This window comes from Argiope bruennichi, chromosome 2 (assembly GCF_947563725.1).
Source record: "Argiope bruennichi chromosome 2, qqArgBrue1.1, whole genome shotgun sequence".
NCBI lineage: Eukaryota > Metazoa > Arthropoda > Arachnida > Araneae > Araneidae > Argiope > Argiope bruennichi.
In genome coordinates this window covers 117489075-117514676 of record NC_079152.1, presented here as the reverse complement: position 1 = coordinate 117514676, position 25602 = coordinate 117489075, and the positions used below count along the sequence as shown (strand labels likewise).

The 25602-nt window shown below is 29.9% G+C and overlaps 1 long non-coding RNA gene across 1 annotated transcript in view; it reads left to right on the top strand.

The window, feature by feature from the left end:
• The first annotated feature begins 23690 nt into the window (after positions 1 to 23690).
• LOC129962073 (uncharacterized) overlaps positions 23691 to 25602 on the top strand; it is a 134718-nt gene continuing 132806 nt past the window's right edge. The window contains exon 1 of the long non-coding RNA XR_008783879.1: positions 23691 to 23770. This is a non-coding gene — a long non-coding RNA (uncharacterized LOC129962073). The remainder of the gene's footprint in view (positions 23771 to 25602) is intronic.

The window sequence follows — 25602 nt, the reverse complement described above, 5'->3', positions numbered from 1 at the left end:
TCTATGAAAAAGCAAGTTTTAGGTATATTAAATATTTTAACTAATTTTAATACTAAAAGATATAATCGAAGTCACTTTCAACATAACTGGATTCAGCAACTCGTGAATAAAAAGAATTTTAAAAAAACTTTAAAAAATATAAATATGATTGTTTTTAACATAAAAACATCATATAGAGGTCTAGCAAGCATCTTATAAAGAATGAATAATCTCTATAAGATGCTTGCCAGAGCTACTGATATAGCAATCAACAAGCTCTAACTGTCATATCAGAGCTGGATTACACTGACCTCTAGACGAATTTGAAAACCTGAAGAAAAAAAAAAAAGCCCAAAGAATTAAGCTTTAAAATTTAAATTCTTTTTGATTTTAATTAAAAAATTTCTTGTATATGATTCTTGAAAGCATCAAATTAAATTACTCTAAAAATATACCAGCAGAATTATACCAGAAAAATTCCAGAAAATATACCAGAAAAATTCGTTAAAATACTGTAAAATACTGTTAAAATACGGTAATCAATTATTTAAAAATATACATAATTAAAATATAAAATGCGGAAGAAAATGCATGAACATATGCTAAATAATTTGCAGAAACTTCAGGGATGGTTCAGTTATCAATAAGTGTCCACCGTTATATCAGTACGTTATATCAATAAAAGTTATATTCGTTATATCAATAAAAGTCGACATCTCAAAAATAATCTTTCTCTGATTTTAACATTTACGATATATATATATATATATATATATATATATATATATATATATATATATATATATATATATATATATATATATATATATATATATCTATATATATCGTAGCTCACACGGTGGTGGAACCTCTAAAATGAGGAAGAGAAGATTCCGGCATGGTGTTTGGTTCTCTCCACCCTGTTGGGTACAGAAAAGTTGGGCATTGGCTACCTCCCATCGATGACGGGACGTACTTCCCACTGGAGGGAGTGTACCGTGGCTGGTGAAGGCTCTTAGGACTGAACCATAGTTCCCATCAGTGTTGCTGTCGTGGTGTTCCGGTCATTCAGATTTTTCAAGTGTGCCTTAGAGCGGATCGGAGTAGTCAATTTGTGATATACTTGCATATATATTTATCGAAGACTAGATTAACAGCATTGACCATGTTCCTATTAAGCCTTATGCAATTTATTTACAATTTCTGTCCAATTAGAGGATACTTTCTGTGTCAATTAGAGGATAGTTAAAAATAGTAAAAAAGGGGTAATCTGATAAAATAGAATCTTTTAATTCAGCATGCGTGATTAAAACGGTATCATTTCTAAAAATTGCTTTTAAATAATATTGAAAAATATTTCAATAAAACATCATGAAGCCGGAAAAGGAAAAGGAAAAAAAATCTCTTGAGGATTACAATTAATGCAAATAAAATAACAAACGAAAATGATTAAGTCAAAAACTGAGCGACAGTGCATGAATTATCTCTTCAATATAAGATTATATCAGCGTTTTCGCTGAACTAACCAAAGCATAAAAGATGATATAAAGAATACACCTAACTCTGCGCATTAGCATTAATGATAGCTTGCTCGGAAAAGCATTCTACTCATATGACACACTCAAATGAGATTCACTCAATAATGTCACTCTACCTTAATAACGTCACTCATGCCTTGAATATTTTAATGTTTCTTTTTCACAAAGGATTAAACGAATGAAATCAATTTTAGTTTTACGATGCATTTTTAGGCAAACGCTCGCAATTACGCTGTCATCATCTTTCTTTTCTCGATTTTACGATAAAAGAAAATTAAGGAGAAATTTGGAATTTAAAACTATATCACGTAGTTGACAGGAAATAAGTCAGGGCGTGTTGCGATTCTAAAGATGTAAAGTTTTTAGTGGGAAAATATTTAGATATAAATAATGTTTGCTTATATTTCGAAAAATATAACACGTACACTGCAATGATTCGCACTTGTGATTCAGGATATCTATTTAATTAGATGATGCCTTTTTATTTTTTACTTAATATTATTTACTTTTATTATTAATTAATTATTATTATTATTGCTATTTATTTTTTATTTTTTACTTTTACTTCGGTAACTGTAGAAGAGAAACGGCCATTTAATTGGAAAGCAGGTGTGAATCACAGCGATTCACAAGGAATCAATGTTTTAAATGGTTGAGTTTGACATATTGTCGCGTCAGTGGTAGAACTATGGAGCTATTTCAGCGTAATTTTCTTTTCGTTGAACTACATTTTGTGATTTACTAACAGAAATATAGCTCTACTAACTCATCATTGTATTTTCAATTATTTATAATATTATTTATTATGTGAATATATGAGATGGAAAAAATAGTTCAATCAAGTGTTTATTATTCATAAACAAAACAAAACAAAAATCTAATTTTTAGGATAAGAAATTATCGTTGATTAAAAATGTTTTAAGTAAAAGTAGTTTCCATAGTTTTGTTTTGTTTAATAATAATAATAGCGTGAGCTATCAGGATTTTAAATACCTCCATCCACAATTTTTATACACTTCTTTAGATGACATCGAGATTTACAATTAGGTACACACAACTTCTGTTTGGGTTGAAAAACATTTCATATCTTATTATCATGCACCTATTTTTTCATAAAATCCAAAATTAGAAATTAATTATTGCATTGGAATCAATATTGCAATATAACTGCAGCAATAAATGAAATTGAAAGGGAGCATACTTTAGAGCAAACTTTAACAAAATATTCGTATTTAAAAGGGCTTTCTTAAATAATATAGCTTTCAAATATTGAATAATCTAATGTAATTGTTGTTGCGAAAATTTTCGATTTTCGATTGATGAACTTATTTAACATTCTTATCAGATGGCACATGATCTGTGAGATCTTTTTGTTCTATGAATCTATATATATATATTTATAGATTCATATATATATATATATATATATATATAGATATAGATATATATATAGATCTATCTATCTATCTATCTCTCTCTCTCTATATATATATAATCAGTGGTAATGGTCTTCCCAAAAGTTTCTCGCATATTCTCGCAAGTGTTTTCTATCTCCCTATCTCCTCAACCCCGCATAAAATTGTGGACCTGGCCCATGCCCTGAACGTCGAGAGTGCTCAGATTTTTATTTTAAGAGCTGCGAACAAGAAAGTTGTAAGCGATTTCATAATGTAGCAAATAAATCGATATATATATATATATATATATATATATATATATATATATATATATATATATATATATATATATATATATATATATATATATATATATATATATATATATATATATATATGCATCATTAATCACATATTTTGGGCGAATATAATTATGAAAGAGCTTATCAGCATGTCATCTTTGACGATATTTCTTAGCAATTAATCGGTGGGATGCAGATTAATATACAAGTATCAGAAAACCAAATACATATTTTTGACGCTTTTTTTTTTCGATCGATAGAAACCAAAATCTTATGCAGAACTGCAATCCTTAACAAAATATCATATGTCAGATTTCGTTTATTTAATTTTTGGGGATTTTTAGTTAGCCCACTCATATGCATTTAAAAATACAGACGGAGAAATTATGAACTTCCTGATGCATTTTTTTTCTTCCAAACTTGATATGGATTTACATTTTTGTTGTTAATCTTACCTACCAATTTCATCCATCTAGATCTTTACATTTTATATTTATGATGTTCACGTGCGCACTGACAGCCAGATCTATGAATAGATTTGTTTGAAAATTTAATTCAAATTTGCAAATTTGGTTTAAAGATTACATGCCAAAATTCATCTTTCTATGTCAAAATTTTTATGAGCACTGTGTTCACAGACACACATAATTTGATTCTTGCTCATAATTTAAGACGATCTGTTCTAGGCCAATTTCTGTCGTTATTAAATACATTTTAAACAAGAAAAAACTCTCAAACTTGAACAAAACTTTCTAAAAATTATTTGTCCTTATTTCAATAACATTACTATCATTTTTAATATGCAAAAAATATACAATAGTTTTTTCCATACACATTTCCATAGTTTTTTCCCTACACAATAAAAAGATATACATAGTTTTTTCCATACACATTCAAAATGATATATCACCACATATATCTAAAAGTGATAAATCATCACCATTCGACGATTTCTTTGACTCCCACGCTTGGTAAACACCTTCAAGGACAGCAGGTGACAGCAACACCCCCTCCTTAGGGTCAGAGCACCAGTCAAAAAGTCACTGGCTCATTACTTGCCCTTTTAACAAAAAGCCTACACTTCCGGGCACGCACGCACAGTGAGACGTGCGAAATGCGATCTTAAAAATTATATTTTCCGATGTCACCAGCCCTTTAGAGCACCCCATGATGGATGGTATAGCTCCGGACCAAACAGGAATTCCACCTGCCCAAACATCCTCAATGAATTAACTAAAAAGCGTTGATAAAGTTTGTGTTTTTTTATGTTAAAAATGGGTTTTTGGGTTTGTTGTAGAGAGTTTACTGGCCCTTTGTATCCAATCATGTTCGTCGTGTTTTCGGACAAATGAATCTTTGGCCGAAAAAGGGTTGATTCGTGTCCTTTGTTGCGAGGATGTTGGGAACAAATTTTCGGGTCAAGGGTTTCAGGTTAGAATGGCGTGGGAGTGGGTATCATCTCACGTTTGGTTTAAACTTTTTTTAGTTATTGGAATTCAACCTTTCTTAAATTATTTCTCCTCGCAATTCATTTTGTAAGGACACATTTTTTAATGCTAACCAATTTTCCATTATTTGCATTGTTTTTCAAGATTACCTAGTAAAATGAACAATACAAATTAAAATTTCAATCAAATATAATTGAAATAAATTCCTTTTAACCCTGCAGTTACGCATCTTATTATTTACGGTTATAAATGAATTAATTTTCTCTTATACCTTTTGATTGCCGCAGGCTACTTCTTTTACTTTCTGTTATCGCATCGTTGAATGACATACATTATTGCAATGTTGAATAAAAACCAGCGGGATTGGTCACCCTAAATTCTTTTTTATATTCTGTAATAAAGGTGTTATACCTCCCCTTGCTTAAAATTGTGAACTTTGGGTAAGCTGCGGATCTCACGCATGGTATTGGCGGACAATAGTTGCAAAATATGACAGGAATCTAGCATTTTTACAGAATCTAGTGTGCGATTTTTCGTGATTAATTGTTAGCATACGATTAATCGCCGAAGTTGAAACATAAGTATCCGTAAATCAAATGTATATATTGGGTTTTTTTTTTTTTTTTTTTTTTTTTGCTTGATTGAAACCAAAATTTGACGCAGAATTGTAAATGCTGTCACAGAATCACATTTTAAATTTATTTATTATTACTTAAGTTAGTGTGTTTTGAAGCTACCGTTTTTACTTATATATAAAAGTACGGACCGAGAGACGATATATTTTCTGGCTGATTAGACTCACAAGTAGGTATAGATCTACAATTTAAGTGCTAAACCTGTGCATCAAATTTTATCAACCTCTTTACGTTTTACAGTTATTGTATTCACGTATTCGCTTGTACTTGAACAACAGACAAAACGTTTTATCTTTTCAAAATTTGATAGAAATTGACACATTTTTAGATACGTCCATTTACAAATTTTCGTCATTCCAGCTCAAAGCATTTGAGTAATTGTGTTCACACACTTGTAATCACAAGAAGCTTTATTTATTATTTTTTAAACTTTTTTTTTTATATCAGGCAACTTTGAAGTGTGGACATTCGTCGAAATCTTGAGTTCAGATTTCTTGATTACAGCACTTTCTCTATGCATGTGGGAAAGTAATAACAATTTTCACCATTTAGAATGAATAAGGATCTATTTGTAAATGTTTAGTATAAATAGCAATTTAAAAGTATCAATTAATTCAATTAAGAAGTTAACATAATTGTTTGACTTGCCATATTAAGATGATTCCGTCAATAAATAATACTTATTAAGAAACAGTTGATTAACTACAAACATAAGAAGCAAGACATGGATTTATTTAAAATATTAAAATAAGCGCTTAATAATAAACTAGCCATCGCGCATTCTTTCCTGCAACTTCTCATAACTTCGTTGAGGTTGTGACTTTGCTACAGAAAAAGAGTCCCAAGATTCTTCACTCCAACTTTAAAAAGAAAAATCTATTTTTGCATATAAATATTGAAAACCTATTTTTGCATAGAAATTTCCGGACAATTTTAAAAGTTTTGTATTCAGAAAAAGCATGAACGAAACACATTTAATAAGGGAAATTTATGAACCCCATCAAAAATGTACGTACGGATAGGCGGGGGGGGGGGACTCTTTGAATTGTAAATCCCTGTCTTAAATGAGGTAAAAAAAAAAAAAAAGAAAGTATTGAAAGAATATCATTCATTCAACATTTTAATGAGATTATTCAAGTCAAGGCAATTTTTCATAACATTTTCATTACTAAATTTCATGAGACAACAACAAGATTTCGAAATATTCCTGTATCTCAAACTTTTGCATTAGACCTTATTTAGAATAAGGAACCTTTTTCTATTGGATACTTTGTTTTGGGTTCATAAATTTCCCTCAAATATGTTTTCAAACCGGACATAAAAGTTTTCAATTGTAGACCTGCATTCCTTAGATTTTGAGTTGTGATAAGAAGCATATTGCTTGGAATAATTTACTAGTTGAGAGCCTTCCCATTATGAACATTTTGCAACATATTCATAAATGTCTATTAATTGTGTTTTAAAATAGGACATAAGCATTTTGATTTGATAACCTGCAGTTCTTAAAGTGCAATCAGAAGAATGTTGTACAAAATAATTTTGGTGTCGGGACCCCCGCCCATAACCTGCAATTCTTGAGCTTTAAGTTGTGATCAGAAGAAAGTAGTACAAAACACTTTTGGAATTGAGAAATTTTTGGTTTACGCATAGTTTTTACAGATTTTCATTTGTTATAATCAATTTTAATAGGGATATCTCGATACTTTGTTGAATATATCAGCGAAGAAAAAAAATCAGGGCAGCACTCACATTACCTGATTTTGCGTTAGTTCAAAAAATTCTTGAGTTTATTTATCAGTGCTGACTGCATTTGGGGTTAAGAGCGTTATTTATCAAACGATCTTATCAGTACTTATGCAGTACTTATCAATTAAAAGCAAGCAATGTATGTGCGTAATCCTTCTTAAACGAAATTATTGATTTTTAATATTAACAATAAAAATACTGATGTTAAGTATATACCTAGTTTCACTACATTCGTCAAATGGATGTATTTTTTTGATCATCATGCTTTCATTGCAACTTTTGGCTTATTTTACGTAAATAAAAGAATATAATTTAACAGAAACAGCATTTAATATAATAATTCTTTAATTATTAATAAAAGAAACCATGAAAAACAGTTTGTATTTACATTCATGGGATATCCAGTTAGAGTTTTTAGTTCTAAACTGAATCATATTCCGAATAAAATAGATCCCATTATACGGCTGCCGACCACTTTAAATCAATCAATACAGTTTCATATGAAAAATGTTATACAAATTTTTCCAGGAAATATCTAAAAGCGATGTATAAATGAATGCAAATACCTATTGATGTCCATAGTTGCATAGATGATTCATTAAATATTATAAACTTTGAAATTGCTATAGTCATCATTTTGACGATCCTTGGTATAAATAGGTATAGATCAAACCTATTATGGAAGTTAAAATGGCTGAGTGGAAATTGAATAGAAATATGTAATTGTTCTTATATTTCATTAAAAGTCGCCATGAAGTTCTAGAGCAATGCAGAAATTATATCAAAATTTTTAAGCATGAAATTTGAAAACCTTCAAAATGATGGTCTTGATTGTTTTAGTATTAATTGCGAAACGTTTTGGATATTGAACTAGAGAAATTTCACAGAAAGCACTATTTTTGAAATTTTTATCGCTCCCTATATCTGATCGTATTATCTTGCTGCGTTGTCTTTTCTTTACGTTCCTCTCTTCGTATTCCTTGCATCGTATATATATATATATATATATATATATATATATATATATCTATATATATAAAAAAAGATACCAGCAATCCGACGAGATAAGGCAGCTTTCGTGAAAACAAGAGAAGAAGAATGGATGAAAGATAGATTGTCGAAAGTCTTATCCCCCAACAACGTTACAAAACTACCTCAATTTGTGAGGTCCTGTTACAGTTTACTCTCAGTACAAAGTACAGTCCAGATCCTTAATACTTTTGCGGAGGAAATACACGTGTTTCTGGAATTCGAAATGCTTTCAAAAGTAAAGTGAAAAGCCCTTCCAACTCGTACATGGAATACAAAACACCACTTCATGTACCATCGGACAGGGGGGATTGGATTTTGAACAATTTCAAAGCACGTAATTTTATCTCAAGACTTTATTTTCGTTTTGGGTTCGATTTCTATTTATTTTGGTTTTATTTCAAGAAAAAGGGGCTTTTACAATTTGATCTGTGGTCAGTCTTGCAGCTGTTTTGAAGAAGAAGGCAATTTTAAGCCTATGTATATTTGTCTTATGTTCCATTTTCAAGTAGCTGTCTTATTCCATTTTTCAATATTTTATAGATTGTGCTGAGCAATGATTTAAAATTGTATAATATGTTCCAAAAATATGTATGCTATTTTCAGTATGATTAATCGATTATTATAATAATAACTGGTGAATGGAATTCATTGGTTTTAATTAATAATAATCTGTTTATACAATTAAAAACAACTCGATTACTATTAACAATATCCTATCAACGTGATAAGTCAATTAACCACTTTTACCTGTTATTACTAATAATAACCCATTAATCGCAATAACTTAACACGTGCAATTCGATTCTGCAGAAAAAACATTTATGAAGTTTCCTATCTTATAAATACATGTAAATTTTGAGCACCAGGAATCATAGATAGTGATTTAAATATCAGTCATCATTGTCTAGGGATTAATGATAACACTGACTAACACTAACACTGAGACCAACATCATTAAAATTTATTTAATGGCATTTTCTTTCTATGCTCTAACTCAACAATTGCAGCTTTTCTTCACTTATAAACAATATAAATGTCTATTATTTTACATGTCTTACAAAAATGAATTCATACTGGGCTGCATCGAATGACTTAGTAGATAAGTCAGTGTTCTTTCTTCGTTTTCCGTCAACTATGCCCTCGTTTAGCTCATTATTGACGTAAATAAATGTATGAATTAATTAGTTTATTAATCCTGTCTGTATTATATGTATTTTTTTTTAAAAATGTAGTCACGATATTCTGATTTAGAACATTGAATCTATGTTACTATTATTCAACGTGTGCATAAGCTTGAGAAACAAATTGTACACTGTTTAAGATAATCGGCTTTTTAGTTCTTTAAATATTTCTGTTTGCCGCTGGCATGTTGTAAAAGTTTTGAGAGTAATATGGAGTCTTTTTTTTTTCAATATGTTTTTATTAACTCGCTTTCTATTTTGCCTGTTTGTCTTTTCGGTGCAAATTTTGAATCTATTTCAAACTAATTTCCCTCTGAGCTGGAGATTTGAATCTTAAAACACAGTTCAAAGCTGGATGACAAAGCAATATTAACTCGCTTTCTTGTCTCTCTGTTTTTCTATCTGTTCGTTACAAATTTTACAATGAATTAAAAGCTTTCAATACCGACAAGTGACGCCGAAGCGAGTCGTTAGCTTGTCGGGAAGTTAATTTAAAATCAGTTGTAAATTTCACACTCATAATACTAAAGAACAGAGAATAATTATTCAAATAATTTTTTTGATTATCTAGTTTTTAAAATGGATTAAAAATTATAAAATAATTGATCCTAACCCGTATAGATTATACAGAAAGTCTGAGATTGTGAATTTCTGAAATTAATTATTGAATGGGTTTATAAATCTTATGAGGATAAAAAAAAATTATTTTCTATTTTTTACTCTGTTTTAAAAACGTGTGCGGTAATTAATTATTTTTATTTAAATAATTATCCTTATCGGATAATTATTCAAATGCATTAGGTTCGTCCTGAAATAACTTCTCTGAACTTTAGAACGAAACATTAATATTGCCGCATTGAAGAAAGACAGCCGAATCTACGTGGCCGAATGGACATGGCACTGGTCTCACAATCGAGAGACCGTGGGTTCGAATCCCCCAGAGACAATGCGATTCACAGTTTGTGTAAATATTCAATGCATTGATTTTAAGTTTTCCTTTATTTCATGTTCCAGAAGATACTGGACATTTCTTTAGTTACCAGATAAGTGTTCTGGACTTTTCTTACTGTCTCCAGAAAAGTATTCTGGAACTTTCTCTGCTAGTATAAAAGCAGAGGATTTGTCAGTCACTGTGTTCTCAGTTCAGAGTTCAGTTAATAAATTGGTCTAGCTCTACCCCTTGTGTGTGTCATTGAGTTCTATACCAAAGTATCTACGTGACAATATAACTAAACTAATCTTTGGTCTTTTGAACCATTTACGAAATGTAAACTATACCGAATAAATTCTTTAATAACTTTAAGAGGAGTGATCAGCTTTTTACTTTTTGGTAAATGTAATATAGAAAATGTATATTAATCGTCAAAAAATTCGAATTAGTTTTTTTGAATTATTTCCATTTTTAGACATCCTCTAATTCGAAAACACATTTTTGAAGAGAGTCTATATGTCTGTAACAAAGAAAACTAAAAAACGCTATGAGTTAGAAGGATGATATTTAGTATACGGTCTTTGCACAAAATTTTTAGATTTCCATCAAATTTTGAGTAAAATCTGTTCAAAGAAAGTTCGTCTGTCGGCCTTTCCTATATAAGTTAACATGGCAAATGTGAAACAAAGAGAGCTAGATAGATAAGAATCAGTAGAAAATAAAACAACGACGTTTATTTACACGAAGACACACAGGACAGCACAAAGGTGACAACTATATACAGCACAGAAGACGATTATCTTCAGCCGAGACGTGCAGCATACACAGCAGCATGCAAAACAGCAGCATACAACAGACTCTACTGCAGACAGTAGAACACAGCTTAGTTCAGCACTAGCTTCACTCCGTCGCTGCTCCGCTTATTTCTGCAAGGTCGGTTCCGACTACTCTTCGACTCCACTGGTTCGCAACCCAATTCACCGGCGACTGTCGGGCAGCTGCAGCTCCTTTTATAGGTAATAGGAGGCGGGGCTAGAAACCTCTCAACGAATCAGAAACGTTCGAGGCGTAACTCGGTTCCTACTGGACGGATCAGGAAAATTCTCGATGTTTCGGGTATAATCCATTTTGGCGCCAAAGTCGACAAATTCGTCGCCAAGTCGCCAAATGGTCGCCAAGTTTTTCACCAAGCTCTGGGACCTCCTATGGAACCAGCTATGCTGGGAAGCAGCGTCACAGATTCGTAACCTTATATTTAAAATCTGTAGCATAGACATCATTCAAATTTTGAGCTAAATCTAACAAAGAAACGATTGTCTGTAGGCTTATTCGGTCAGAAATATGTAAAAACACGATAATTCAAAAATGCAATGACTTAAATATATCGAATTTGATATGGGATTTTGTGACTTCAAGTGGAGTTCTGTGTCAAATTTTTGTTTCAATCCGTTGGATAAAACCTGTCTAAAGAACAAATTTGATTTTCTTATAATATTAACTGCATGCTAGGGGTTGATATCCAAAAAAACTCGCCAAAGATGGCACGAAAGACGCAGCAAAAATGCTAAATTCACGCCAAAGATTAATATTTCGTAACTATTGTACGCTGATGCATGCAAAACGTTCTCTAGCACGACAAGCTTATTAGCGAGTATGCGAGAAATGTTTGGGGAGACCATTTCCGATGGTTTCAGGCATCAGTTGTTTACTTTTTCTGTCAGTGAATAAACAAATAAATCGATATTTACTCCCTTTCAGTTATCAGTATTTTCCGTTTATGAGAAATTTTTCTCATTTATTTTGAGATCTAATGCAGAATAACACAAAGTTGTGAAAATTGTATTTTCTCATTTATAGTTTAGAAGGCATGCCATATTACAGTCAAGTCATTTAAAATTTATTTGAATTCAGAAACATTCCAAATCTGTGATTACACAAGAAATCCTTTATTGATGCTAAACGTTGATCTTAATTTCAAGACTATTTCGTGCGTATTTGTCAAGATCTTTATTTTTTTTTTCACCCTTTCGGGCAAAACACATATTTAAGCTCATAAACACGCTTCAATATTAAATTAAATCGTTCTCTTAAGTACATATTCTTCTATCAACAAACTCGAAAGTGTATGCTAAAAAAGGGGAGGTTAATGCTTATTCTTATATCTTAAGCAAAAGTGAAATATTTTTTATCCGTGTATAGGGTAAATAGAAAAGAGAGAGAAAAAAATCCTTCCGCAAATTTCAAACACATTTTCCCACTTTTGCGCAAACATTTTGAAGGACTTTTTTTCCCACCCACTTTCGGTTTGCTACGCGCCTGACTTTTTAATAACACGGGTCCCGCACCAAGCTTATCTCGGTATATCAGCTTCAGGCAAATAATCCGGGCAGGCTCGAGCCGGGCAAAAAGACATCTGTTTGCCCACTCCAGAACCCACTTTAATAAGCTCGGGTTCAAAGCCAATAAAAAAAGACAGAGCGTTTTACAAACATTCGAAAAAGTGACGCCTTTCGCCAAGTTTTGGTGGTATAAAATATTTCAGACATGCTTTTTTAGATGGATTTCTTTATACATAAAAAAAAGTAGCTGTTTTGGATTGGATTTGATTAAATGTATTTCAGCCGACGAAGTTTAATAGTACATATTTACATTCACTTAGTAAACTTTTGGAATAATTTTATTATTTTTAGTCAACAAATATTTGAGATTTAAATTGAGGAAAGGGAATTCTGTCGACTTCAAGGCTGTTTTATTTTTAATGCACCAATACTTGGGTTTTTCCTGCCGATTGAATGCAATGTTTTACAATCATGTTATGAATTGGTGCACTTATTATTACATAATTTATTATTGGTAATTTAATTAGTAATTTAGAATTAAAATTACTAGATCTAAAATAAATAAGTTCGTGGAATTCTTCTCGCTCCATAATTTGTCTTTTGCTCTAAATAAAAATATTCAATAAGAAATTTCAGTAGCTTTATTCTGTTTTTTTTTTTTTTAATTTGTATTTATTTGAAAACTTATTACCTGCAATCCTGATCATTCTCACAATTTATATATGTCTGGGTGAAATTTTAATGATTTTACTTTAAACGAAACAGAAGTACGGGCCACTTTCCCCTGGAAGTCCACAAAGAAGGTATGCTAATCCTATTTGTGATGAAGTAACCTTCTATTTCGGGGACTCAAAAGTAGCTTTGTTCAATTAAAGAATGGCATACCTTCCTTTTTCATCAATTCTTGACTTATGCATTTATATTAGAAAATGGGGAATTAGAATCATTACGATGAACTGTTATACTTTTTCTGCTTACAAGAGGAAAAAAAAAAAAAAAAAAAAAAAAATACCACAATTTCTTTTCTAAATCTATTTTTTTTTTCCTTCTAATTTTCATACATGAACAAAATCACACATGTAAGAATTTTACATTTAAACCATTTGAGGTTACATCTTTTTTACTTTCTGGTATACGAAGTCCAGAGAAAGTTTTGTCATCGTCAAAAATTCCAACTCGAGATACTGACTAAACTCTAAGTTTCAGACCTCCTGGAGACGAAAAAACACATTTTTGGAATTATCTATGCCTGGAAAAATAATAATTCAGGGACATGATTGTAAGCAAAGCAGCTGATGGTAACGAAATTGCATATGTCTTTGAGCTAGATAAATGAAATTTGGTGTATGGTCTTTACACCAAATTTGCAGATTTCGATCATATTTTGAATCAAATCTATTTAGAGAAAGTCCATGTACAGCTATTAACTCAATAACAAAACAAAGTCAGCTAGAATTTAGTGCACAAATTTAACATCTACGTATGGTTGGAATTTGTAACCAAATCAATCAAGGGATTTTTTATTTCATAACATGTAAATGTGATAGTTCAGAAGCACAATATCGTAACTAAATAAAATTTAATTTGTGAATTTGTAAGTGCAAGCTTTGGTTTCAATTATTTTAAAAATTAGATGAAGTGGTCACTCTAAAACTTTTACTTATACTCTCTAATAAACTAGTCGTACTAGCTTTTTATAACATTAGCATAAAATAGTTATAAAATATTACTTTTTGGAATGAATTTAGCATTTTTTCTGACTCAATCGTTTCATCCTTGGCAGGTTTTTTGGCGATTAATCCCTGACATGTGGTTAATAGTATACGAAAATCGAATTTGTGCAAAGTTTTGACACAAAATCGCACTTGTAGTCACTAAATCCCATACCAAATTTGATATATTTTAATCATTACATTTTTGAAAAATCGCTTTAACATATTTTTGAAAGCGCAGACTGACAGAGAATCTACGCTTTGTTGGTTTTGTCTCCAATTCGAACAGGTGTCTCCTTATACATGTTAAATCTGCGTACCGAATTTTATCTATCTAGCTCTCTTCGTTTTGTAGTAATCGCGTTAACTTATATTCGAACAGCCGGATTTCCGCTGAACGGATTTTGTTCAAAATTTGAGAAATCTGCAAGTTTGGTGTAAAGGTAGCTTACAAAATTTCACCCATCTAGCTCAAAGAGTTTTTGAGTTATCTTTGTCCCAGACAGATAAATAAACAAACGGACATTCTCCAAAAATAAGTTGTTTTTAACCCAAGGAGGTCTAGAACGTCGAGATTCGCCAAAATCTAGAGTTACAATTTTTTGTCGATTACTATACTTTTTCTATACTGAGTATATGGGAAAGGAAAAAAAGTTGTCCAATATACAAATTCAACTTTCAAGTACTAAACGTCTGTTAATGATTCATCCCAAAAATGTCCTCGCACCCACTAAAGACTGTATGCTAATAGGCCTTTTTGCACTTATTGTTCACCATGAGCCAACTTATTGTTCCCCATGAGCAATTATTGTTCACCAGCATGCAATGGCACACAAGAGTGTATTCCTTTGAGAGGATGTGAGAAAGTTTCGCGGAGACTACATTTGTTTGTTTGAATTCAATGCTCATACTAATGAAAAAATGTTTGAGAAGGAATGAATTCTAGTTTTATATAGAACATTACTTAATTTACTTCTCCAAAGAAACATTTTTAAACTTTAAATAGAAGGGGGGAGGGGGGGGGGAAACCACCTTTTTCTTTGTCATGAATGGTTCTATTTTGTGTGACATCTTTTATCGATGCAAAAACTCACCCTTCACTTTTCGTATTAACACCAACCTATGACATAATAACATCAAATTTTGCTGGGGAGTCTTCATTGTTTGCTCAATTGAAAGGGAAACTGATCAGTGCATACATATTGACCCACACAGCCCGTTTTAATTAACACGCAGAGTGTCAACAGATCCTTTTCCCTGGCTTCTGTTATGGAAGGTCAACATTTGGCGAGCTTACTCTTGTTCTACAAATCTGAGCTTCCCAGTATTAGGAGATAAATTTAACTACTTAAATTGTCTCGCTTTACATATTATTGTTTTTCTTATTGATATTAAAACTTGATATAATTAAATTTCCCCCTCCTAAGCTCAGTTTACTACAGCGTTACATTTGAAAAATATGGGCATTTATTTACAAATGGATCTCACAGATGGCGCTGTAGACCTTAACAGAGAGCTAACAAATTTCGCTTTTTATTCCGGTAGATCGAAAAGAGGCCAACAGTTATGTTTTGAAGTATTTGAATGGACTTTATATTACTAATATTAATTTAAATAATAAATATATTTTTTAACATCGCTTCGTGAAAAGAAATAATTCACACAATCAAGTCCAAAACTGTAATTTTGAGAGAATACCAATTTAATCGTAAGACTCGTTATGAAAAATAACAAAAATTATTTTACATGCTTGTAACTTCTATGAAAGATCTAATGAGGATTAGACAGCTGATTTACGCAAGATACATCTAAACAAAATTCTTTAATTTGAGCTTCAATTTTTAAAGGGGGGGGGCACGATTTTAGTATATGTAGTTGCCAGTGAATTATACGAATTTTTTTTAATAATACGCAATGAGTTCATATTGCTATCCCTAAAAAAATGTAATCAGTTATTTAATAAAATAGCTCCTCTTAAATTCTCCAAAATAACAATAAAATATTACGTTAAAATATTTTATCAAACAATCAGTCTTATATTTAATACGAAAATAAAGCTTTGGTTATCATAATTTCTTATGCATAACTTTTTTGTTGGAGTCTATAAGGTCTTTGTAGAAAAGTAAATGCAATAAAAAGACTCACCTTAAGAAAAATTATTTCTTATAATTAGGAGGTTTTTATCGATTTTTCAACCGGAATTGATTAAATAAATTGCGAGAACTATTTTAAACACTTTTTGATATTGACTTCAACATAATTTTCTTGCTATGCTATATTTTTTTCCATAATGCCAAATTTAACCGAAATTAATTAATAAGTTTAATTAGTTATTTCTTTTTTTTTCATAAATTTCACACATATAATTAATTATCAGAATCTTATAAATAAACATTATTATTTTCATTTGAACTACTATTTTTCATTGCTATTTTTTTTAATACCAATTTAATTTTATTTAATTCCAAAAGCTAATATCAAATGAATCAACAAATTTTTCTGAAAAAATAAATTTTAAATAATCACTCACCTTTGAGATAAATTTTAGTAACACTACTATGTAAAAAAAAAAAAAAAAAAAAAGTTGATTTTTCAATTAGTTGATTCTTTGGAACATATTACAGTAACAATTTATAAAAACTATTCTTTATAAATTATTATCAATAAAAATATCACTATTTTATTTTATACATGATAGACAAGTCTTATAAATTAGGCGACCATTACTTCGATCAGTTTTTTTAATTGCAGTTTTTGTAAATAATATTAATAATTTCTTTTAAATTTAATACCAAGATTTCACCTTAACTAACCAAGATATCCTTCTTCGACTAAAAACTGAAGTGAAAGAAGATTTTTTCCTTCCCGGAAAAAATGTCTGAACTTTCCTTTAAATTTTAAATAGATGTCTCTGCCCTTGATCAGTCATGTTGTACATATCGAATATTTGACACTGACGATAAATTTATGAGTCATATATGGGCAAGAATTTATGCATTTTTTAAAATTAGTTTACTTATTAAAATGGCTCTATTAGTATAACTTTAAAAGTTTATTCAAGTTAAGCGAACAATTATTTCTTCAGAATGAATAAGATTTATAAAAAAAATATTTCTGATATATGCCTTTCCTCAGAAACTAGGAGTAGAAATCAACACATGTTTATATTTTATTGTTCTTCGCATGTAGAAGGCAGGATGGCGTTTTTAAGGCATCGGCTTCTATACTATAAGGCTGAGAGTTCAAGACTCGATTCTGAAGGGTGTCCAAAAATTAACACAAGATTTGAATTTACTACCATTCCTGCAATAAAAAGGAGGTTGTTGGCAACTTTATTAAAAACACCATTTGACAGCTGATAGTTTAGGCTGAGTAAAAATGGAACGTTATATATTCCTTTGGAACACCCTTTACGATTGATATGCTTTATATACTAGAAGCATCATTGCGCTTAACCAAGACAAAAAAAAAAAAAAAACAACAAAAAATCGACTCCTCCTTTTCATTTTTTCCTAATAACAGATACTTTTAATAGCTTTATAACAGTAATTCGGAAAGCTGGGTGCATTTATCTTTTAACATCGAAATCCTTAAATATTGCAAACACATCAGAAATAGGGCCCCTTCTATTGTTAACTTCATATTTAATTTTAAAAAGTATTAAAATCAATGATTATTCAATTGTTTCTTACTACTGCATTTAATTAAAAAAAATAATTTTTCATTTAATATTCATATTTGCAGTTTATCTTTATGAATCTTAATAATATTTTCTTTGATATATTGAACTATTTTCTGTTTAACGAACTTGTGGTTAGGAAAACAGACAAATGGGATGACACGACCAAACATCATCGGCTGGAATCGCCACGGCTTATTTAAACGGAGCATACTGTAGTACCTGATTCCAAAGTACTTCCTCTGAATTTTACAGCTTTCTATTTCCCATGGCCTTAGTCAGAGTCCTATTACGGAGTGTACTGCTTGTCGCACACATTTCCGCGAGTGACTCAGAGAGAGAGAGAGAACTAACAGAGGGCCGTGATTTGCGAACCCGGTGGCCGACGGCAGAGGGTCAATTTCCGCAACCATTCGTTTACCATCCGCCCTTCTGCTTCTTCACTTATCCGCATAGGTGTCATCTCCGGTCGAGCTTTAAGTTGTGTGTCAATAAGCGAGCGGCTCTTCCCGATTAGAGGACTGATACCGGGAACAATGGGCTATGTCGTCCAGAAGAAGGCCCAGTAGAAACAGACGGTGAAAAATGCGCCTGTTTCCATACAATGTCTGAATATTTCAGCTCCGAAACTACAAAAAATGAAATTAGTTGGTGGAGAGAGCGTTAATTGATTTGTTGTATTGCGTGAATAAGTCAGATAATTTCAAAATAATTAACAAAAGCTTTAAAAAATGAAGTTAATTCAGGCAATGTTCATGATAATTATCATTGGAGAGCGCGTTAATTGACTTGCTGTATTGCGTGAATAAGATAATTGACACTTGCGTGACACTTGATAATTTCAAGTGTCCAATGTCAAATTAATCACTTTAATGTCAAATTAATCGTAAAAAAAAACCCGTTCTTCTATAATGAGAGATCTTTAACCTACCGGTGATCAGCAAAAAGGGGGAATTTAAAAAATTATATTTTCGGAGACTTCTTTTTCTAACTTCCAAAACCAGATATTGAAATCTTTTTTTCGAGTGGTTGACCATTAAAACAATTAAATGAAATCAATTGGCCTGATGTTTCAGCCAAATGATAAATACATGAATGGATTAAGTTCTAAAGAGAACCTTAGGTAATTCAAGATTTGGAGCCTCTTACTTCAAATTTCAAAACCAGATTTTTATCTTATTTTATAATATAATTTATTTTTAAGTAACAAATATTGCGACAAATTTAAATAATAAAATACCTTACCTTATAGGTTACCTTCAAAAGAGTTTATTTCTTTTTCTCTGGCAAAAAGCAAATTAAAATTAAAGGCTTAATTGTAAAATGATGATAACAAAACATTTCTTGCTAAAATTTAGATATATTGCAAGGATTAGTTAGCAAATAATCATTAAAGAAAATTTTTTTTTAATATTCTGGAATTCAAACGATACTTCATTTCATTTAAAATAATTTCGAGTAAACGAATCTTGTAAATCAAATTTAGGAGTAAAATTCAAACTATAAACTTCAACTATAAACTTAGTCTCCAGGATTAGAAAGCCATGGAATCCTTAGGCAGATACCAATTTTGCTTATTTGATAACCTGCCTTGGATAAGTGCAACAGCGTTTTGTCTACCCTATGTCTGCATTGCCTTAAGATTATGTCATGACGTTTCGTTCTTTTATCTGCTGATAGAAGCGCATTAAATCACAAATCAAATCTGCGTGTCACATGATCATTATTTTGCCTCATTTGGCCTATTTAACATGTTAGCTTATCAATGATACACCATCGCTCCGAATTTCATTTAATTTTGTTGTGCTTGCAGCTTCAAAATTCTATTGAAATTGAAATCATTAATGAAAACAGATTCCAGTAAGCAAGCACTGTATCAGCAAGCAACACATATTAATATATTTAAAAAAGAGGTTTAAAAGATTTTTATTAGAATGGATTTATTACCAATTATCCGCATATTCATGATTTATGATTGTTGTTTATCTCATACTGACGATTTTTGTCACTAATACTTCTTAAATTTGCTTGTGAATCTTAAAGTGCTTAGAAATTTAAACACTTGCAGATGTCATTCTCGTCATTTTATTTCCAATTAAATTTGTGAAGTTCTTTTTAGATAATAGAGTAATTTCAAAAACAGAAACTATCTGACAATCAAATTATTGATATTTTTATGGTTCCGTATGAAGCCAAAAAGAAAAAAAAAATGTTTAAAGACTCTTCATTTATGTCAGATTTTAGATTTCCATGAAGTTTCTCTAAATTTGAGTTTGTAAACCCAAATGAAGTGCTAAAATTATAAATTTAAGACTTTACGTCAGATACTTTAATAAACATAAATAGGAAACAGCTTGCAAATTCATTTTATTAAAATTTTCCACTTAAGTTTATCTTCTTTTCATGTATCGCAATTTGGATTACCTTTTTTCTCTATATGCATAAACCATCACAGTTTTATGAGAAATTTTTGGTTCAAAAATGAACCACGCGAATATTTTGAAGTAGATTTAATATAAAAGTATTATAAAGTACGAAACATGTCATGATATATTATTATTCATGTGAATATTTAATTCCAGGTGCAGTCTAACGCTTTGATTTAAACCCTCTATTTTAGTGACTCTACTCTACTTTTCCTCTAATTCCGTTTATATTAAATGCAGGCTTGCCCACCGTGACTGTATCATGTTGGGTGAAAGCAGAAATGCTCTCGAAGGACAATTGGGGGAAGGGGAAAGTATGTACACTGGACGCCGAGTGAAATCAGCCGACCGCTAAGAGAGCTAACTCATTTCGGACATTTCCCTAATCCAACCGATTACCCGCTCTCTGCCGAACAGGGGTGAAGAGTTTGCGGATTCTTTGTTCTGTGAAACAGCCACTCGCTCTGCAATTAGAGCTATCCCCTCGGTTTCGTTGTTTAGTGAAACGGCAGTGGTTCGCAAATGTTGATGCAGAACTTATTTTTGTTTACCCCTCGAAGCATATTGCTGACAGTAATCACTTAATTACAGTTTTCCCATTCAGATGGGAATTTTAGATTCGTCAGCATGTATTAAGATGCTAATTAAAATTATTTCTGATTTAATTGTTTCAAAAAGATTTGTCTTCAGATTATTATCGTCAATGGCATTTTAAGTTGCCAGAAACCGTAAGGCCAGAATAAACCATTATGTTTTTCTAAGCTTCATAGGCATATAGAAAAAAGTCCTTGAATTTAATTAACTTGCGTGCTATGCACAGAATTTCTTTAGATAGAATAATAATTGCAGATACCTAAATTTTGTTTAAATACAATCTTATTCACCTTTTATATACAAGAATAGAACTGCAAATCGTGAAACAGAAAGGGGGGGGGTATTTTAATTATCACAGAAGCTGACGCGACTAATAAAATGTGTTGTATATTAAAGGAAAAACAATGAGGTAAAATTATATGATATTTGTTTTTTAACCATTTGACTATGGATTATTTAAAATCTTTTTCTCATCATTTTCTACATAAATGAAAAGAATAGCTTGGGAATAGGACAAATTTGTTCGAAATTTTTCCCAAACCATTTTTAACCCAGAGACTGGGAAAAGATGGTCAATGCCCTCCCCCCTTAAAAATCCTTTGACAAAGAACTATTTAAACTAATTTTAAAAGCTTAGTGGAATGAACATATCCTTTAGTTGTCAAAGTATTAATTTCTAAAAATGAAATGAAATGCAAGGTTATTTTAGTCATGTGACGTATAATATCCTTTTGAATTTAGATACTTTATGGTATGATTAGATTTAAGCAGAACTTATTAAAATATGGATCTAGACTAAAAATTAGAAATAAAGTTTTGTACTACAATTTGGAGGATACGAATGCTTTCATAGCATGACTTTTTTTTTCTTTTTTTATTGTCTCTTCGATATTAGTAATCAAAAATTTTATGATTAACAAAAATCTTTGTTACTAATCAAAATCTTAGTTTCTAATTTCACTAAAATTCATCAACAAATTATATAACACACGCAAAATGTTTCTTTCTTTCTTTTTTTTTTTTTTTTTCATAAATTAATGTTTTGTTTGCCTGTATTGTTTTTTAACGAAAATTTACATTTCTGTTGAATTTTAGAAAAAAAATGTTAGAAACTTGAAACTAAGCCGCAAAGTGTAATGCAAAAATGAGAAAGTAAAAAGTTTAAAAAACTGTGAACTAAAGCGTTTTTAAATTTTGAGAGATGCTAGTTGTCTGATTTTCTAACTAGTCTAATTTGCTTTAAAAATGATTCTATGATAAAAATATCTCATTTAATCTTTTCTATTCAAGCAATTATGTTATTGAATCAAAGGATTTAATTTAAATGTTAATTAAGTAATTAAAACATCAATAATTTATAGCAAGATTTTAAATGGTTTAAAGCAAATTACGAACATAAAATATTTAATCATATTCTATATTTGTCATGTACGTTTTTTTATTGCGAATTTTTTAATGTTGATTGCATATCAATCTCATAAGACAATTACTTCTAATGAATTGATGGCATGAGACACCTAAGGAATTGATCGCAGAATGAATTAATTTGGTAGCGTTTACTTTTAATAATATCATCCTACTAAAAATATTTAATTTTTTTTTTCTATTGAAAATACGTAATAAATATTCAATTTTCTTTGGAAAGTAAAATTTAAAGAAAGTATGATTTTTTTTTTCTTTTCTTTAAATTCAGATTGATAGATTTCATCATTATTTCATCTTCACTATTTCCTAGAAATGTGTATATTTTTTTTTGTGCTAACATATTATGTACGGGTTTTTTTTTTTTTTTTTTTTTGTATGTGCTGCCTTTACTTTATAAGTGTATGGCATGTTTGGCTTCTCTGTTTCAGTGAAAGTATATTATTGAAATAATTTGGTGTGAATTTTTTTTTTATACTTTAAGATTAATCTATTGTTTATTATTTTAATTTTTCTTCAATACTATTTCCGATAGTTAACCAGTTTATTAAATGAAAAATAAACTTAAGTCATTGCATCCAAAGATAACAGAAGACAATTAATAATAATCTATATCAGAAGTTAATTTTAACACAAAAATGTTTGTAAGTTGGATACTAGAGGTAAACTACGCCCTGTATAGTAAAAAATTAATTTAAAATGCTATACAGGACAATACATTGCATTTAGAATTTTTAATTGTAGCAGATAATTATTGGGTAGAAGATTTTTTTTAAAGAGAGTTTTCAAAATTGTGATTCTTATTTAATTAAAAATTAATTAAATTATTTTCTGAGTAGCTTCGGACCTCATTCTTCCCCAAATCCATTTTTATACCAATTTAAAATTCTAAATATATTAGCGTTTCAGAAAAATGATACTTTTTTCCCTCTAATGAATTCCCATACCATAGTTTAGTTACTTTATTTATCTATATACTCTTTTGCTATGACATTGTATGCACTTTTTTATATGCATATTAATGTTGTTATATAACTAAAAAGAAAGTCTTAAAAATAACGTGGATGCAAACAATTAAGTTGAAGATAATATGAGACAACCATATTTTAGAATTATCCTTTCAATTTTTGATCAATAATTCTTGTTAGTACAAGAAAAATAAAATAAAAAAAAATATTTGTGTGAACTTAAACTGTCGAATGAATAGCACTTTTATTGTTATGATACCAATGGAACAACAGCGAATTGTTGATGGTTCCTAAAGCTTTCCATAGATGGCGCCTTAATACTGAACATGGAAAAAATGCTTCGCTAAAACAAATCCAAAGCCAGAAAACGAAAGAATTCGAAATTCTTCTGAAGTAATATTTCAATTCCACAGAAACCTGTATAGGAAGATCAAAAAAGTGGTAAGTGATTTATCTTTCTTTCGATATATGATTATGTTATTGGTTTGATAAGATCTTGCAGTTTTGTATTTTTGTGTATCTTCATTAAAAACATGTTGGTTATAGAACTAATGCGCTTTTCATTATTGGGAAATAAACAAAGTACATATTTGAGAAACATTACTCATAATTATTATTATAATTATTTTGTAGGATTAATGAATTGAAAAGCAAATAGTTATTATATCTAATGATATAATAATTATGTTCTGTAATTTTCACTGCATGGAAAGCAGTTTAAAAATATTTTATCACGGAAATAAATATTTATAGAAAAAAGAACTACACATCTTGAGGAAAATGATATATCTTTCATGGAAACTGCTAAAAAGATTGTAATTTATATAATAAGCTGTTTTTTTTAAATAAAATATTATGGTAATTTTTATTTTGAAATATTTTGCACGCTTAGTTCAAAAACTCCAAAGTTTTAAAATTCTGTGTAACTTTTAATTAAATTAATGTTTCCGATTTTTTTATACAAAAATACATTTTATTACGAAATAAATCAAAAAGTCTATTTCCAGACAAAATAACATATACATGCTTATAAGGACAAAAAAAAAAAAAAAAAAAAAAAAAAAGAATTCATAACTATTTTATTAATTAGGCTCATTAAAGTTTGTTAAAAGGATTAACAGAATAAAGAAATGGCAGATTCATTTTAATGTGCTGTTGACTCTTAATGCAAGAATCACTGTGGTATTACTTGAGCATACGCCTTGACTTTGCTTCCTGATGCAAAAACCACTCTTTTGTTATGATAAATAGAAAAAAATTAAATATCAATTACATATAAATAATTTAATCAATAATTAATTAATGTATGATACATAATATACATTTGATAAAACAAGTGGCTATTGTCACATTTTTAAAATAAACGTAAAAATATATCATCAATAAAAAATAAATCTGAATGACTTCATTATCGTCAATGAGTTTTTAAATAAACATTATTTTATTATTTATATGAAATAAATACTTGAAAATTAATTTTACTCCTAATACCACAAATAAGGTAATCTGAAACTTAAAAGCTTGCAACAAAAAGTTGCTATATTAAGACCATGAAGCATTTTGTTATATCATACTGTTGCTTCAAAGCAAGCTAATATTGTGTATCACAATTCTTTGTAGTAAAAAAATCCGGAAATACATTGTGGCTTTGCTATTATAATAGACTTCATTTAATTTTGTAAAAAGATATATCCATATAATTCTGGAAGATCATAATGCAGTATTTTGACCATGAAATTTTACTACATTTTTCTGCATTTATCAGCGCCACAAGTTTACAGCACTTATCTATCATTAAGGAGTAGATAGAAAAGCGGATGCCATGTGTATTTCTCAGTAATCAGACAAATAACGTGAATTTTCAGATTTTTTTTTATTAAGATTGATATGAAAAATAAAGTGGAAAAATTTGAAACTCTAGTCCGTAGCCTCATGCTATGGCAAGTTTCACATGTCCCTTTTCCACCGGATTAATCGCACCAGCCATTCTTTTTTTGAATTTAACAATTTTAATATCATATAATTATAGAATGAATGCCAGTCAAAACACATTGTCAGACTGAAAAACCGTTTAATACTTTAAAATATGTTAGCACTTTTGTTAGTGACAAAATTAGGAAATTTCATTACTTTTCATGTAATAAATATTGATTTTTTTATAAACATTGATTATTTTATTTATTTATTTTCCTTATTGTACGCAGTTTTACGACTAAAAGCCTTTGTTGCAGAATTTTGTTTGAAATTATTATGAAAAAAATCAAAACAAAGAT